Here is a 14,890-nt window from a genome sequence, read left to right on the forward strand (position 1 = left end):
ACGATATAATTGAGTGGAGGAGAGCCACAAATGTGGTAATATTGACAGAGAACCATTTTGTTATGGTACCACTGCCAAGTTTGATGACGTCACAGTTTGTTGATATTCTGAGTTGAGAGGCACCCGCACGCACGCGCGCTCCCTAGTGTCCCCCCTGGGATGGGGAACGGGGGGCGGGGTACGACCTTGGCATCCTCCGAGGGAAGGGGCCCAATCGTGTCCTACACGAGCAGCTTAGAAACAGTACTTGAGCAGTAAGCTGAGCCCCAGAGCGAGAAGCGTTTCTTTCTTATGACTAGTAATCCCCCACTTGAACCGGAGAGTCTATCACCAGGTTCAGTCATTACGTACGTTGGCTGTCCTTTGTCTGAGCCACGTGTGGGACCCTGACAGGGGGGTCTTGTGAGGCCGCAGGCTCGCCAGTGAAAAAATCTACAGGAGCCGTGTAAAGGACTCGAACCTATGCGGTGGGTATTCCCAGATGCACGCTCTAGTCTGATGCACCCAGCGCCACAGATTTGAAACCTCATCACGGCTCCTGTGGATTTTCTCGTTGATTTATCAAGGATGATGTTTATTCTCTGTGTAATGACATCAGTGGTCGCTAGTAGAATATAATTCTTAGTGGTGTTGAGCCCTTCACACTATAAGATTATTACCGGTTTAGATTAAGATATTAGATTCTACATTTAGGGAGCCGGTCGGCCTAGTGGACAGCACACTGGACTTGTGATCCTGTGGTCCCGGGTTTGATCCCAGGCGCCGGCGAGAAACAATGGGCAGAGTTTCTTTCACACTATGCCCCTGTTACCTAGCAGTAAAATAGGTACCTGGTTGTTAGTCAGCTGTCACGGGCTGCTTCCTGGGGGTGGAGTCCTGGTCGAGGACCGGGCCGCGGGGACACTAAAGCCCCGAAATCATCTCAAGATACGGGAAAAAGAGTACCACCTCTGGCTGGAAGAAGGGGGACCCATAGCCTCGGAAGAAACCACACACAACGCATCAGAGGGAATGTTTAGGTTCCCTCCAATACAGTCTGTGAGCTTTTCTCCTACCACCCCCGTCCTTTTGATTTTTTTACATTAATATATAAATATCTTTGCACAGAAATAAAATTAGGGAATGGTGGTACTTTACGTAAATGTGTGTGGAGAGCGGGGAAGGTTTAACTTGTAAGGTTACTAGCCAGGTGTTAATGTGACTTATCTGTGTATCTCAAGTTGGGGCATACGGTGGATGAACTAAGTTACCTTCACCCTAGGGCTTGAAAAAAACATCCCCATAACCCTTTTGTTTATTAGTCTTCTATAGTTAACCTTAGGACGTAACCCGTTCTCTGAGACAACCTGCCTTAATCAGTTTTCTATGAATGAATACCACCCGCCAACTGAGCTAAGAGACCATGCTTGCTCTCTACCTTCCCTAGTTTGATTTTGCATGCAGACGATGGCAGCAGGAGATAATGTTATTGGTGAAATTTGTCGGGTTTAAGGATAACTGTAAGAGGTGGAGGTTGGTGGGAAGGAAGTAGAGCGGAGTTAGTGTTAGTGTTTCCTGCCCGAAACGCTTTGCGTAATAGTGGCTTTAGGCATTGTATGTACTAGCTCTATCTATAAAGCCAACAAACTTTGTAAAATCTCTTTATGTACCTTACCTAAATAAAAATTATTATTATTATTATTAAATTATTATTATTATTATTATTATTATTATTATTATTATAGAGAATCACAACAGAACAGTTAAACTCATCATTGTCACCTACTTTGGTGAAGATTTCGAATTGAGAAGTGGAGTGCCACAGGAAGCTTCCTATCCCCCAATGCTTTTCAGCATATATACAGCTGACCTGCCACTTATGTATTCTTTATACATGGAAAGTACATATGGCGACGATGTGGGTCAAATAATGTCAACTAGGACAATCACAGTCGTTACTGGCCAACACAGCAAAGACGGCAGTAGACTTTATAAACTACTTTGAAAGGCGGTTTAAAATAAGTACCAGCAAACAAAAGATGTAAATTAATACACATTGCATAAAGAAATAGCCTATTATAGAGGACAGGGAAATTTGTTCATTAGAGCCCATTATCCTTGACATGCCGACGGGAGACATCTCCCGTCATGCAGGGTGCAGTCGCGCCTCCACAGATCTCCAGTATCAGCTCTTGATACTGGTAATGGCTCAAAAGGGCCACCACTTACGGGCTATTCATGCCCGTGCCACCTCTTGGGTGACTTAATCTTTATCAATCAATCAATCGACAATCGCCCATTCCAACAGTATGGATGTAGAAAGAATATCGTGACTCAAGATCAGTACGAGGACTCAAAAATCATTTAAAGTGCAGAATAAACAAAGCCAAAACAGCCTTGGGCAAATTGAGGAGATTCCGAAGCCTTCACAAACCTTCAGCTACACTAATATCAAACTAATACCGATACTAACGCTAATGCAAATCTAATACACTAATACTGCATCTCGAATGCCCTCCAGTACCACTACACGCCTTAAAGAAAGCCAACCTGCAAAAACTACAAATCATGCAAAACAAGACTGTATGAAAAACAGCAAAACACCGTCCACCATGTGACCAAACATGTCGGGAACAACATGAAGCCCTGAACATACAACCACTGAAAATGAGACTACAGCAGCAAGCCACCAGTGTGTGGAATACAATCGAAATGTTAAGACTGAATTCTAGACAGGACTACTCAAATATGAGATGCCCTGCCCCACACAGCTGGTGGCCCAAGAGCTTCAATCGTCTTATCGAGGGTAACCAAGCTCCATAATACATAATTTCAATCTGAAATACATACCAGAAAACCCACACGGGAAATAAAGCCTTCAAAGAGAGCAGCAAAACATGTACTCGATCATCTGAGTGTATGTGAATGCTGCACACTATTCATCTATAGACATTCATGTATGTTGAAATACATATGAAAAGACTCGCAGCTCCCTGCAAAAAGAGAGCAAGCTTGGCTTGGCTACCAAACATACATGGTGTCAGCAAGGCGGACAGCTCACCTGCTATCATAACTTGTACTGTATTCCACATTTGGTGTATACTGGCAGCAGGTTTTCTTTTAAACAGGTCTCATTGAATATGACCGCATATTCAGTATTTACCATCTTCTGATTTAGGGCTTCTATCCCTTTATTTTCCTAGCATCAGGGCTTAGCTGAAAGAGGAGTTCTCCAAAACTCATTTTCGTTATTTCAAGGTGAAGAAAAAAGTGAATTACTATAGAATGTATTAAACTTATTTATACAATTTGCACAACGTTTCGAACTTTGAGGTCGTTTCCCTTCCTAAACGTTTTCCTTCCTTAACTTGTAACTCTACATCTTGGTTGTGGGACTGGGGAAGTTAGACTAAATTATTAATAGTGGAGGAAAAGCGAGCTAGCTAGCTAGCAGGAATTGAAATGGATAGGTGTGGTGGTGGTGGTGGCTGTGGGGGAGATGGATAGATGCTGCGACGGGGGAGATAAGGTCGGGATGGTTCTCTAGGGAGCAGTGACTGGGAGCAGATAAAGGGTGTTGAAGAATATATAGCAGTTTGATCGTACACAAGGGTGAAGGGGATGAGGGGAGGGCTATCGTGGGTAAGAGGTGTAGGTAGGTGAGATGTGTATAGGTGAGAGAGAGAGACAAAGAAGAGTTAATAGTGAAAGAAACTTGTATCAAGAGGACAGAGAATAGGAAGGAAAGCTGTAGAAGAAAGAGAAGATAGGGGGATAGTTCACTAGAGGAGCAGGGAGACGGACGAATACCATCCCGGCGTGATAAGGAGAGAGTGAGAGGCGTGATAAGGAGAGAGTGAGAGGCGTGATAAGGGGAAGGAGAGTCAATAACTGCAGGAAAGTTATGCAAGATGCTGAGGAGAGGGGGGTGAGGGGTCTGAGGAGGGGAGGAGGGGGGGGGGAAGCAAGTGCACACACTGGCTGAGATTTGTGGGTAGTTTGTTATTAGGCTTTGAAGGTGTGGAAGATAGTGATGACGGGTTATGGCCGGGAGGGGGGCTCCTGGTTAGCAGCAGGGTGGTAGGTAGGTAGGGTGGTAGGGTGGTAGGTAGGGTGGTAGGTAGGGTGGAAGGTAGAGTGGTAGGTAGGGAGCGAGGGAGGGAGGGAGGGATTCTGTGAAGGAACAGGAAGCGAGATGGATACAATCCCAATTAAAAAGTTAACCATTGTCATCAAAATTTGAAAGCTCACGAACTTCACGCCCAAGCATGCACGCCCACGCATGCACGCCCACGCATGCACGCCCACGCATGCACGCCCACGCATGCACGCCCACCAGGAAATGCCGAGAAGGTGATTAAAGTTGAATTCCAGTCTTCAAAAGACAAAGGAATTGAACACGAAATAATCATCCCGTGAAACAATAGTGTGTCACCTTTGCCAAACAATAACATGGTATGGAGGAGAGGGGTGGCCTGCAGGACCCAGGAAAGGGGGGGGGGGGAGATATAGGAGAACTTAGTATACAAAGGAAGGAATGAATTATCAAGGGAAAGCGCCAAGCCATTACGACTCTATAGCACTGGGAAGGGGTCAGGATAAGGATTTGGGATGGGACGGCGAGGGGAGAAGAATGGTGTCACAACCATTTGGACGGTCGGGGATTGAACGCCGATCTGAATGAAGCGAGACCGTCGCTCTACACTTAGTATACGAGTGTAAGGCGACAGTCGGAGAAACTGTATGAAAACGACAGCGTTTAGGACAACAGGACAACCCAAGACTGTAGCGCGGTCCAACCCGTTCTCGCAAATTTAATAAGTCAATATTGACTTATTAAATATGTGCATGGGTGACATACTTAACATAATAGATACCCTTAAAAAGATTCATAGAAAACACCGACCTTACCTAACCTTGTTAGTATCTTAAGATAAGCATCTTATTACTTCGTAATTACAATTATTACCTAACCTATAATAGGTATAGGTTAAGTAATAATTGTAATTACGAAGCAATAAGATGCTTATCTTAAGATACTAACAAGGTTAGGTAAGGTCGGTGTTTTCTATGAATCTTTTTAAGGGTATCTATTATGTTTAGTATATCACCTATGCACGTAGTTAATAAGTCAATATTGACTTTACGAATTTGCGAGAACGGGTTGCGCGGTCATACTAGAGGACGACAGCGGTGAATGGCAGTGTCCAAGGTTAAACAAAGCCTGTGGAGGGCACACAGAAACTGACAAGGAAGTGTGTGTGACGTAGTCAATGAAAGATTTCATAGTTTTCAAAAACTGAACCCGAAACTACTGTACCACAGAGTACATGGAAGACTATACAACTAATTAATAGGATTAGAAACAGATGCAGCAGGAGAGGGATTAAGGAAGCCATTACAAGAACTGGTTAAAACAAAAGTATCAGAACATGATGAAATATTCCCCGTGGATCCATTAACAGAGCAACCCGTTCTCGCACTTTCTTAGTCAATATTGACTTATTTAATAAGTGCATATATGACATACTAATTTATTGTGAATATTTTAGTTTACCTTGAAAAGCTTCATAGAAAACACCGACCTCGCCTAACTTTCTTAGTATGTTAAGATAAGCATCTTATTGCTTTGTAATTACAATTATTACTTAACCTATACCTATAATAGGTTATAGCTACTGGAGGCTACTGGAGTACTCGGTAGACCACTGGCAGTGATAAGCAGCTACTAGATGTACAAAGGTAAAATACCAAAGGGATGGAAGACGGCTAACCTTGGACCTATCCTCAAGAAAGGGGACTGGCAAAGTACCTAAGCTATACCAGTGTCACTCTTGCCTTTTCTACAAAATACTGTGGCTAGTCGGGGAAAAAATTAAAGTATTTTACACAACGTATGGGAGACCCACTCTGGAGTATGCAGCCCCTGCGTGGAACCCCACCTAAATACTAAAACTTTAAACCATTCCATAGGTATGCAACAAAGCTTATAGCAGCACCTGCAAGGATTGAATTATGACATAGCCGAGAATTGAACCTTCCTACACTTGGAGAGGGAGAGTAGAGGAGACATGATAACGACATTAAGGATTGTTAAATAAATTTATATGGAAGATGGCATGTTTAATATGAAGCAGAGTAGATCAAGAGAACAAGATGGAATGATATGAAGGACATATTTAGAGTAAGAGTAGCGAGCTAATAGAAAGGCCTAAACTTAGTGAGAAAGTGACAGTTGATAGAAAAATTTGTTTCAAAAGTATATACAAGACTCGAGATTCACTGCAATGGTCTAGATGGTTGGTAAGGCGGGGTCACAGAGCTGGAGGAAGATCTTGTGGGCACAAATAGGTGACAATGACCACTCCCTTCTACTGCAACACACACACACACATACGCACGCACACATACACACACACACACACACACACACACACACACACACACACACACACACACACACACACACACACACACACACACACACACACACACACACACACAGTAGTTTCAAAGCGTTATATGACAAAGAGTGCTGGGAAGACGGGACACCACGAGCGTAGCTCTCATCCTGTAACTACACTTAGGTAATTACACTTAGGTAATTACACACACACACACACACACACACACACGCACGCACATACACATACACACGCACGCACACATACATACACGCACGCTAGGCTGTCCTGCTAAAAATAATGGTCCACTGAGTTTAATTAAATTAGTTTCCCCGTATAAAAAAATATATTACGGATTCAGAATTCTGTAATAACGGAAAGTGATATCTCGCCTTTTTTATTTAAATTTTTAATTATTTATTTTTTAATTACTATTTTACTGAATGAATGGATCTTTTAATTTTATATTGCAATATTAATTGTTTCTGTAATATTTTGGTGAAATTATTTCGTGGTAATATATCTTAATATTTTTTTTCAGTTTCTTTTGCTGTCTGTAAATGAAAGAAAAATGGCGAACATTGTTTTATACAATTGGTATTTTAATTGTGATGAACGGTCAAAGAAAACGGAGAAAGGTTGTGTTACCTCGTAGAAAATGGTGGTTATTTCCAGGTACGGTTGATTATTTTGGTTTGGTTAACGCTTAAGCAGTAATTGAGAGTGCAGGTGTATGAGTGGTTGAGTGTGAGGTTGATTAGTGGTTGAGTGTGAGGCCCCGGGCTTTAGGGGGGAGGGGGGGGGGGTGTTGAGTATGAGGTTAAGCTCAAATGGGGGAGGGGGGAAAATGCTGATGATTGTAGACAAGAGGTAGATGATAACGTACGGAAGCCGGGGCCAGGAGCTGAGGGTCTGTATCTAGGTGAGTACATCTAGGGGGGTACGCGCACTGCCGCCACCTATGTTAAAACAAATCATTTTTTTTTTCATTCACCTTCGTCTAGCTTGTCTGTTCCCCCATCTCTCTCCCCTTCCTCCCCTTCCTTCCCTTCCTTCCCTTCCTTCCCTTCCTTCCCTTCCCTTCCGGGGAGTGTGTTTACCTCAGTGTCTATAAATATCAAGTTCCCTATTGAATCTGTCGGTCTTAAAGAGTCTTGGCCCAGAGGTAGTATCCGATGACCAAGGAGGCTTTCAGTATCTTGAGGTTATCTTGAGATGATTTCGGGGCTTTAGTGTCCTCGCGGCCCGGTCCTCGACCAGGCCTCCACTCCCAGGAAGCAGCCCGTGACAGCTGACTAACTCCCAGGTAAAACTAAGACTAAGCTCACTCCCAGTAAGCTTAGTCTAGGGGGGGGGGGTGGTAACGAGACTTTCGGTAAGCTTAGTTCTAAGTAATTATCAAAAGACGTCAAAGCTTCGTTCCAAACCATTCAATATTTACACAACATAAAATGCCTTCCCTGATAATCTTGAACAAATGAATTGTTTTCAGAAGTGTAACTCTTGCGTTGCAATGGGTCATAAACATGTGTGTTAGCCTGAGGTGTTGGCGGTGGTGCTGGAGTAATCAAAATAACGACAGAGGTGTCAGACCAAGTGTGGCGCAAACTCGTATTTTCCAAATACCTTTTTTTTCGTTTGAGGGTGATGTTGCCTTGAAGGGAAGCGAGATAGTATGTGCAGGGTGGCATTGGTCGGAGGTGAGGATAGGTGGGGGGTTGGTATTTGTGGGGTGGGAATAGGTAGGTTGATTGATGAAGATTAAGCCACCCAAAAGGGGGCACGGGCATGAATAGCCCGTAAGTGGTGGCCCTTTTGAGCCATTACCAGTATCAAAAGATGATACTGGAGATCTGTGGAGGTGCAACTGCACCCTGCGTGACGGGAGATGTCTCCCGGACCAAATGGTGACCAAATGGTCTGGGAATAGTTATGGTCAGGGGGTAGAAATAGCCTAAGCTACTCTATCCCTTTGAAATGTGTGGTTTTTCTCGTCTAAATAAACATGAACTTGAATAGGTATGGTGGGTAAAATTGGCGTGGCCATATTATAGCGTTGGAAGGTTGGCCTAGTCTTCAAATTATAATTTGTTCAATATTACTTCCAACTGCATATGACCTCGACACAGTGCCACCACTTACCCTTCACTATTGGCACCATAACCAGTGTGTGAACAAGCTAGACAGACTGGCACTGCGTCCACCATTTCTCACATTTGATCTTTGGTGATGGTATGTTGCGGCACCACCAGCTTGACACGGTGCAGACCTTACTGGCTGGCGGCGGGTGCTCCCGTGACTGTGTGAACTGCCCAGTGACAAGGAGGGAGCCCCACCACCTGGCAAGGACGATCGAGGGCTTGGCGAGCCAAATGCATATTTCCTTATTCATGAATGACCACCTCCTGCTGCCTCCTGCATCTTGAACGTCCACCTGCCCGGTGATCTGCATGCCTGCCTGCATGCCTGCCTCGCTCTGCCTGCTTGCCTGCATGCCTCGCTCTGCCTGCTTGCCTGCATGCGAATGATAATCCCAATCGTGTGTAAATAAGAGAATCTCTACCGTCGCCTGTACCACATTATGTAAGCGCTCTACATATGAAGAATATGTAGTCATGGCTTGAAACTTTCTGTATGAAAAGTCTTGTATCTAAAGGCCCCCAAGTTCTTGTCTTCCCCCAGCGTGATGGGTGAGGGGAAGGGGGCGAGGCGCAGGCACCGGGAGGTGAAGGGGAAATGGGAATATCATTGACGCGGGATGCAGGCGGAGATGATGGGTGGTGGAGGATGTGGTCCAAGGAGAGGATTCACCCCCACAGATGGTGGTGGGTGGGGGAGGGAAAGTGGGCTCCCCACACGAGGTGCCTGATGGCCGGTAGCGAGGGGTTCCCCTCCCATAACCACCCCAACAATTTTGATTTGTGATGTGTTCTTCAGTGGCCATTATTCCTGTTCTTTGTGGGTTAAGAACATGAGGTTAAGGGAACCCCTACACAGATTCTGTACCTGTGGGGGGGGGGGGGGTTCCCTGTTGGGCTCTGTCTCAGCGGTGTATCAAGAGATAAGGTATAGCCAGACCCGCGCCTGATATAGGGTCCGTATGCGCCATCCTCGTCACCTTATCAGCCAGCTGGAGCCACGAGCCCCAGCACCGGTCCACCCCCACAACCACCTGCCCCAGCTGGTGTTTTCTGGCTCCGGGAAGTCTGCCAACTGGTTTGTGTTCTCGAGTAACGGGCGCACTTTGGAACGGGTTTGGAGACTGGTGGAAGGGGAGGTGGAGTGGGGCCGGTGGAGTGGAAGGGGGCGAGGGTAGGGTGTAGTGTGGGTGGGAGGGGCTAGGGGAGGGTGTAGTGTGGGTGGGAGGGGATGATATAGGAACGTCTACACAAGACTCCACCAGCTGCAGTCTTATATTTTGCGCTTAAGGGCGAGTGTAATGAGCAACATCACTTGAACTATGTGTAAACATACCCCCCCCCCATAGCAACATGTAACCCCCCTCTCCCTTCCCTCCCCCCCATAACCCACATGGATGAAACCCCGCGGAGTTATTCATTCTGGCGCTTGTACCCAGACGTAGCGAGGACTTCCCAAACACACTCGTGTGAGCACATCAAGCAAGGACACTAAAACTCTTAAACCAGATGTAGGGTAAACCAGAGGGTAAACCTAGACGAGGCTGTGAACCTAAAGAGTGGCGGGCTGTGAACCTTATCAAGTGTAAACTTGATAAGGAAAGAAAAGGGGAAAAATATATATTTTAATCAACGTATATAAGACAGAATGTCTGTTTTTTTCTAAATTGAAGGCCAGACGGATGGGACCAGCCTGACCTTACCCAGCGCCTTACTCAACTTTCACACGTGAAGCATGTGGGGGTAGGGGAGTGTCGTAGGCCAGTCGGGGGTCAGCCACAGTGCCACACTAAGAAATATAGGCATCTAACCGACCCCCCCCCCCCCCTACCCCAATTATTTTAAATTTCTGGGAAAATGCTAATAGCATTTTTCCAGCTCTTGATTTGAGACTTTGAGTCAAGAGCAACAGTGTTTCTTTCTAGGTATCTCAATACCATAACAATGGCAGCGCTTGCATGAAGAGGCGTAATTTTAATTTTTTTTCCATTACCGGTTTAAGAGGCATTATTCCTGATTAGTGTGCGTTGTCCCAGCCCTAGGATTAGCAGAACCAGATAGTAGAATTAGCTAATTAGTAGGATTAGCTAATTAGTAGGATTAGCAGCAGCAGCGTAGATTTTGTCTAATTTTCTGCCTGTTTAATTAAGTCCCTGGAGATACTAGTCTCATTTCTTGTGGTATGATGGATGTGTTTGGTTGTCATATCGTTTATCATCAATTAATGGTTGATCGTCGCAGGGGGGCGAAGTGGACACAATAGTGAGGGTCTCTGGGGTTCATAGTCCAACCACTTGGGCTGGACGGTAGAGCGACGGTCTCGATTTGTGCAGGTCGGCGTTCAATCCCCGACCGTCCAAGTGGTTGGGGCACCGTTCCTTCCCCCCATCCCATCCCTAGTCCTTATCCTGATCCCTTCAAAGTGCTATATAGTCATAATGGCTTGGCGCTTTCCCCCCTGATAGTTCAATTCAATTCTGGGGTTCATAATAGCAAACGTGTTTCCCTAAACTAACACATCTTTCAACACTGGGGGAGGGGGATTAACCTTGCGGTGATTCCTAGGAGGATTACCGCACCACACACCTTGTCGTAGAAGGGGGTAGAAATAGCCTAAGCTACTTGACTTGAGAATGGTCCAGGACGGAGCGAAACGTCGTCGTCCCTTCATCTTCTAGTGTGTGGTCTGGTCAATAAGCTATTCTATCCCTTTGAGATGTATTTCTTTCTTGTCTCAATAAACATACTTAAACTTGTCGTAGATTGTGTTTCTTGATAGGGACATTCCAGGTGTTGTTAAGGCTTCATTGTGGACGCTTTTAGGTCCTTTGATATCGCTGAAGTATGCGCATGAGCCTAGTGGGGGAGTGTAGTGTTTGAGGGAGCGTACGCATGTTTTGTACATCTGCTGTGTACGTTATGGGCTCGCCATAGCCCGTGCTACATGGACATATTGTTCTGAGTAGCTAAAACTAAAACAACATGCTGTGTACGTCGAGAGCCGGTCGGCCGAGCGGACAGCACGCTGGACTTGTGATCCTGTGGTCCTGGGTTCGATCCTAGGCGCCGGCAAGAAACAACAGGCAGAGTTTCTTTCCCCTATGCCCCTGTTACCTAGCAGTAAAATAGGTACCTGGGTGTTAGTCATCTGTCACGGGCTGCTTCCTGGGGGTGGAGGCCTGGTCGAGGACCGGGCCGCTGGGACACTAAAGCCCCGAAATCATCTCAAGATAACGTCATGTTAAGCACGACAGTGGCAGCTCCATGACCATTCCAGGGCGTGACTGTGAGGACCGTGGCTGGGTGTACGTGTCCGGGGCGGCGACCAGGCTGGACACCAGTCTCTCAGCATAAGGACTCTGCTTTATTAGGACTCTGCTTTATTACATATTTAAGCTGGTCTTTGCAGCTTTACTTTCACTTTTGAATGTGTAATTTTTTTTCTTCATTGTGGTGTTTGTGTTAATATTTTTTTATCTTCCGTCTCCCTGTATCCTCTCTCTGCTCTCCTCCCATAGGAGATTTACATACGGGGAAGGGCTGATAGCGTACCACAGAGCCTTGTCCCTTCCTGTTTTAATTTTGTCGGTGATTGGTAGAATTTGTGTAACAATAAGGTTATGACAATATTTATACTGTGCGAATGATGCAGTGGTTGAGGTGCCCGAAAACTCGTCACTCTAGAACTCATCCCGACATGAACTTTGGCTGTACTGGGAGTGAGGCCTTGGTATCCCCCCCCCCCTAGCCGGCCCGTCCTCATAAACTGTCTAGATGTTCCTTAAACCAGGAACTACGGGCTCACCATAGCCCGTGCTACTTGGAACTACTTGTTCCAGGAAGCGAATCTTTAACAACAACAACAACTTAACCCAGCCTCCAATCCCCTTGTTCAGTCTTAATCACAAAACCCACTACACACAACTGTTGAGAGGCATTGACCTGTTGAGGTGGGACCCAAGAGCCAGAGCTCAACCCCCCGCAAACACAGACGAGTGCAACTCTCAACTGAAGACGGTCGACCGTTTCCCGAACAGTGCTTCGGCTCGCTTTCTGTTCGAATGGTATAATTTTTTTACATTATTTTAGGAAGTTTATTTTAATTGACGTGTTGTTTGATCAATGTTATACATTTACTAGCGGGGGCACCAGGCTGTAGTGAGTGGGGCTGGAAGCTGGGAAGGAGGGGGGGGGAGGGGGTCACCTCACTACTGAAGCGATTGGTTTCTGTTAGACATCTGGGGCAAGGCTTATTGATCCATTTATTTATCTCTGTATTTTTCTCTGTTTCAGGTGAGTGGATGAGTTGGTAAGGTAGTAAAGTTGGTGAGTACAGCGTCTGGGGCGGTGAGTAGTGAAGATGAGAACGTCTAGGGGTCCAGTATTGATGTTGATGCACTCGGGTATATCAATTATTCACATATTCGGGCAGTCATATGTACATGAGTGCCATGTATTGTCCAGGTGTCAATAGAGCGGTGTATAGAGAGAGACGAAAGTGAGAGTTGACCTCCACAGCCACCACCTCTTGTATAGTATCACTATACTGTACAAGAGTATATACCCTCCTCTATACATACACACACACACACACCACATACATCCATACATACGTACATCCATACATACGTACATCCATACATACGTACATCCATACATACGTACATCCATACATACGTACATCCATCCATACGTACATACAGATACATTGAGAATATCCATACCAGCTTGTAACTAGAGACATCCATGGATGGGAAATACAAGATTAACGAGGTTTAATTACTTGCCTAATAACTAAACAAAAGATTGTGTGTACCTTTCAATGGGTAATTGAACAGCAGTGTAGGTGTACTCACCTAGTTGTGTTTGCTGGTGTTGACCTGCAGACCTGGTCAATAGTGTGTGTATGTACTTACCTGTCACTACCTACCCGTCTGTCTGACTTCCTTGGACAGAAGGCACTGGACGGGCGGAGGGTGGGGGGGGGGAGCTGGCACTAGGCACCAGCGCCACACCTATGATGTTGTACCTGTAAATATTAGCCATTTATTATTTATGTTACAAGTAGCAACGTGCAATTATAACAATAGTGTACGAGGTAACGAGGAAGTGGAATGGTAACGATGCGAGATGATTACCAGTGTTGCCATGGTCTGTTACAGTGTTGCCATGGTCTGTGCTACAGTGTTCTATATCTTGAAGGATTTTGTGGGTGAGTTATATACGTCTTGATGTCTGTGTTGCATCGGAACGTCGGTCGCAGTGTGACTTCACTCGTTATTTGGTAATGTTGTATAGGATGTAATACAAGTGTGTATGATTTATTAGATGATGCAGCGGGTTGTTATACTGGCAGTTATTAATGATAGTGTAAGGTAATGGTGAGTATTTTTGTTGTCATACAGTAGACGCGAGAGGTGGCGTCCAGTACTGTAAAACACTGTTTTTGTAACTGTTTAATTTTGAAGCTTTTGGTATGCCTCGTGCGTGTGTGTGTGCGTGTGTGTGTGTGTGTGTGTGTGTGTGTGTGTGTGTGTGTGTGTGTGTGTGTGTGTGTGTGTGTGCGTGTGTGCGTGTGTGTGTGTGTGTGTGTGTGTGTGCGTGTGTGTGTGTGTAAACAAACACGATACCTTGGTGTTTGTGGTGTTGTGAATGTTGTAACTATATGAGAGCATTGTAAAATTCTCATTGTTATATATTCATCTGTTGCTTGACCCCCCCCCCCCCCCCCCTGATGACGCATCAGGGGTGATATCAGCTGATGTACGCACGCATGCACGCACGCACGGGGCAGGTGAACTCTCCACCAGCTGACCAACAGCTGGCCTCATAACCCCCCCCCCCCCCCCTTGACACCGTATTAGGGACCACCTCCGTTAAGGTAACTGTGGCGGCGGCTGGCAACTCTCCCCGTGGGTGTTCACTCTCAGCTAATGTTGGCGGACACTTGTTTTCGCGAATCACACCACGGCGTGTGTGTGTATTTTGACGTTACTTCGGGTTAACGGAAATATAAATAACAATTTCAATTATATATATTTATACCGGTATATGTGTTTTATATTTAATGAACGAATGCAAATAGTTTCGGCAAGCGCTATTGATATAATTACGAGATTTGAATGAAAGGTTCAATAAATATGTAATTCTTCATATGGTCTTGTAGATATGGAGTCCAGTAATATATACAACCGATAAATGTCGGTGTTAGTAACCCGTATGTTACTGACTGTGGGAACGTGAAGCCTATTATGCCACGTAGACCCCTGGCGGCCGGTTGACTGACTCATCCTGGGTAACCGGATTTTGATAATAGTTTCTTTAACTTTCTGTATATTCCGGTGCAAGGGGGCAGTGTGTGGGCCGAAG

General features: G+C 45.4%; 1 protein-coding gene across 20 annotated transcripts in view; it reads left to right on the plus strand.

Moving 5' to 3' along the window:
* The window catches only part of Evi5 (ecotropic viral integration site 5), a 317,622-nt gene that overhangs the window by 247,089 nt on the left and 55,643 nt on the right, over window positions 1-14,890 (plus strand). The gene's annotated exons all lie outside the window — the stretch shown is intronic.

Source organism: Procambarus clarkii, chromosome 81 (genome assembly GCF_040958095.1).
Source record: "Procambarus clarkii isolate CNS0578487 chromosome 81, FALCON_Pclarkii_2.0, whole genome shotgun sequence".
Lineage (NCBI taxonomy): Eukaryota > Metazoa > Arthropoda > Malacostraca > Decapoda > Cambaridae > Procambarus > Procambarus clarkii.